This window comes from Dasypus novemcinctus, chromosome X (genome assembly GCF_030445035.2).
Source record: "Dasypus novemcinctus isolate mDasNov1 chromosome X, mDasNov1.1.hap2, whole genome shotgun sequence".
NCBI classification, from domain to species: Eukaryota; Metazoa; Chordata; class Mammalia; order Cingulata; family Dasypodidae; genus Dasypus; species Dasypus novemcinctus.
Window position 1 is genome coordinate 73,453,583 of NC_080704.1, and position 4,574 is coordinate 73,458,156.

The following is a 4,574-nucleotide window of genomic DNA, read 5'->3' on the forward strand; positions in this document are numbered from 1 at the left end:
CTTCGTCGCCGGCTTCGCCGGGCGACCCCGTCAGCCGAACCGCGCAACCCCTTGTGAGACCGATCCCTTGTCTGCTGCCGGACCTACCCCTCGTCCCAGGTGGGACCGACCCCTCGTCCCAAGCGGGACCGACCCCTCGTCCAGAGCTGGACCGACCCCTCGTCCGCAGCCAGACCCCACCTCTACCGACCGAGCAAGCCGCCGCAGAAGGGAAAGGGGTTAGAAGGAGTGTTGCAGGAAATAATGGCTGAAAACTTCCTAAATCTACTGAAAGAGACAGATGCACACATCCAAGAAGCACAGCACACCCCAATCGTCATAAACCCCAACAGGTCCAACCCAAGACATATACCTGTCAAATTATCCAATGCTCAAGACAAAGAAAATTCTAAAAGCAGCAAGGGAAAAGAAAATCATCACATACAAGGAAAGCTCCATAAGATTAAATGATGATTTCTCATCTGAAACCATGGAGGCAAGAAGGCAGTGATATGATATAGTCAAGGTACTAAAGGAAAAAAATTTCCAACCAAGAATACTCTATCCAGCTAAACTAGCATTCAAAAATGATGGAGAGTTCAAAATATTCACAGGTAAACAGAAATTGAAAGAGTATACCAACAAGAAACCTCCCCTTCAAGAAATTCTAAAGGGAGTTCTGCAAGAAGAAAGGAAAAAACAGGAAAGGCAGAGGTGGACTAGAGTGTAAGAGCAACAGAAAAGACAGAAAGAGAAGGGGAAATAAAGCAAATAAAATATGACAAAACCAAGTCCAATCTAAATATGGCTAACACAAATAATTCCTTGAAAGTAATAACACTGTCAACGGATTAAACTCACCAATCAAAAGATTCAGACTGGGACATTGGATAAGGAAATATGACCCATCTATATGCTGTCTACAAGAAGCACATCTTAGAAGCAGAGACTCATGGAGGTTGAAAGTGAATGGTTGAAAAACAATGATACAAGCAAACAATAACCAAAAAAAGGCAGGACTAGCCATATTAATATCAGACAAAATAGACTTTAAATGTGAAACAATTATGAGACACAAAGAAGGATATTACATTTTAGTGAAAGGGACAATCTGGCAAGAAGATCGAACAATCATAAATATTTATGCTCCTAACAAGGGTGCCTCTAAATACGTGAGGCAAACGCTGGAAAAACTAAGTGAAAGAATAGATGCATTGACAATTATAGTGGGGGATTTTAAAACACCACTATTAACTCTGGAGAGAATATTTCAAAAGAGAATCACTAAAGAAACAAAACATTTGAACAGTATATTAGAGGAGCTGGATCTAATAGACATATATAGATCATTACACCCAAACACAGCAGGATATACATTTTTCTCAAGCACTCATGGATCACTCTCCAAATAGATCATATGCTAGGCCACAAAGAAAGGCTTAATGAATTCAGAAAGATCGAAAGCATACAAAATAATATCTCTGACCACAGTGGAGTGAAGCTGGAAATTTGCAAGGGTCAGAGGCCCAGATTTCACACCATGATTTGGAAATTAAACAGCACACTCTTAGAAAAACAGTGGGTCAAGAAGGAAATCTCAAAAGAAATCAATGACTAACTTGAAACACAAGATAATGATAACACAACCTACCAAAATTTATGGAATGCTGCAAAAGCAATACTGAGAGGGGAATTTATAGCCATAAATTCATATATCAAAAAAGAAGATAGAGCAAAAATTGAAGAACTACCTGCACATTTGGATAATTAGGAAAAAAACAACAAAGTAATCCAACAGGACGAAGAAGGAAGGAAATAACAAAGATAAGAGCAGAACTAAATGAAATAGAAAATAAGAAAGCACTTGAAAAGATAAAGAAGACAAAGAGTTGGTTTTTTGAGATCAACAAAATTGACAAACCTTTAGCGAGACTAACAAAGAAAAAAAGAGAAAATATGCAAATACACAAAATAAGAAATGAGAAAGGAGATATCACCACTGACCCCACAAAAATAAAGACTGTCATAAGAGGATACTTTGAAAAACTATATTCCAACAAAAATGACAATTCAGAGGAAATGGACAAAATCCTAGAAACATATGAGCAGCCCACATTGACGAAAGAAGAAATTGATGATCTCAACAAACCCATCACAAGTAAAGAGATAAAATCAGTCATTAAAAACATCCCAACTAAGAAGAGCCCAGGGCCAGACGGCTTCACAGGTGAATTCTACAAAACATTCCGGAAAGAACTAGCACCAATCCTGCTGAAACTCTTCCAAAAAATTGAAACAGAAGGAACATTGCCTAACTCCTTCTATGATGACAACATTACCCTAGTACCAAAGCCAAACAAAGACACCACAAGAAAGGAAAATTACAGACCAATTTCTCTAATGAACCTAGACGCAAAAATACTTAACAAAATACTTGCTAATCGTATTCAACAACACATTAAACAAATTATACACAACGACCAAGTGGGATTCATTACAGGTATGCAAGAATGGTTCAACATAAGAAAATCAATCAATGTAATACACCATATAAACAGATTCAAGGGAAAAAATCACATGATTATATCTATAGATGCAGAAAAAGCATTTGACAAAATGCAGAAACCTTTCTTGATAAAAATACTCCAAAAGATCGGAATACAAGGAAATTTTTTGAACATGATAAAGAGTATATATGGAAAACCTACCGGCAAAATTGTTTACAAGTTGAGAAATCCTAATATCCTTCCCTCTAAAGTCAGGAACAAGACAAGGATGCCCATTGTCTCCCCTTCTATTTAACATTGTCTTGGAAGTACTTGTTCGAGCACTGAGGCAAGAACCAGATATAAAAGGCATTCAAATTGGAAAGGAAGAAGTCAAAATTTCATTATTTGTAGATGACACGATCCTATAGATAGAAAACCCTGAGAGATCTACAACAAAGCCTCTAGAACTCACAAATGGGTTTAGTAAAGTAGCAGGTTATAAGATCAATGAGCAAAAATCAGTAGCATTTCTGTACACCAATAATGAGCAAGATCAGGAGGAAATCAAGAAACAAATATCACTCACAATAGTAAAGAAAAAAATCAAATATTTAGGAATAAATTTAACTAAAGATGTAAAAAACTTATACACTGAGAACTATACAAGACTGTTCAAGAAAATCAAAGAAGACCTAAATAAATGGAAGAATATTCCTTGTTCATGGATAGGAAGACTAAATATTATTAAGATGTCTATCCTACCAAAACTGATCTACACATTCAGAGCAATCCCAATAAAAATCAACACAGCCTTCCTTAAGGAACTAGAAAAACTAACTGTGAAATTTATTTGGCAAGGAAAGAAGCCCTGAATAGCCAAAGACATATTGAAAAAGAAAAACGAAATTGCAGGAATCACACTACCTGACTTCAAAACATACTACAAAGCTACAGTAGTGAAAAGAGCATGGGATTGGCATTAGGAGAGACATACAGACAAATGGAATTGAATTGAAAGTTCTGCTATAGAACCTCATATATATAGCCATATAATATTCAATAAGGCCACCAAACCCTCGCAAGTGGGAGAGAATGGCCTATTCAATAAATGGTGCCTGGAGAACTGGATATCCATATGTAGAAGAATGAAAGAGGATTGCCATCTCACACCTTATACAAAGATCGACTCAAGATGAATCAAAGACCTAAATATAATAGCCAAGACCATAAAGACCTTGGAAAGCAGTGTAGGGAAACATCTACAGGACCTTGTAATAAGAAATGGCTTCATGAATATCACACCAAAAGCACGAGCTGCAAACGAACAAATAGATAAATGGGACTTCCTCAAAATTAAAGCCTTCTGCACCTCAAAGGAGTTTGTCAAGAAAGTAAAAAGAGAACCCACACAATGGGAGAAAATATTTGGCAACCATATATCTTATAAGAGACTTATAAATAGCATACATAAAGAACACTTATATCTTGAAAATAAAAAGATAACCCATTTAAAAAATGGAGAAAAGATTTAAACATACACTTCTCCAAAGAAGAAATAAAAATGGCTAAAAAGCACATGAAAAAATGCTCCAAATCTCTAGCTATCAGGGAAATGCAAATCAAAACTACAATGAGATAGCATCTTACTCCTATAAGATTGGCAGCTATGAACAAAACAGAAGAATACAAATGCTGGAGAGGATGTGAAGAAATGGGAACACTCATCCACTGGTGGTGGGAATGCAGAAGGATCCAACCATTCTGGAGAACAGTTTGGCAGTTTCTTAAAAAACTAACCATAGATTTACCATATGATCCAGCAGCACCACTGCTGGGTATATACCCAGCAGAACTGAAAACAAGGACACAAACCGATGTATGTACACCAATGTTCATAGCAGCATTGTTCACTATCGTCAAAAGTTGAAATCAGCCCAAATGCCCATCAATAGATGAGTGGATCAATAAAATGTGGTATATACACACAATGGAATACTACTCGGCTTTAAGAACAAATACACTACAAACACACGTGATAACATGGATGAATCTTGAGAACCTTATGTTGAGTGAAGCAACCCAGGCATTGAAGGACAAATACTACAT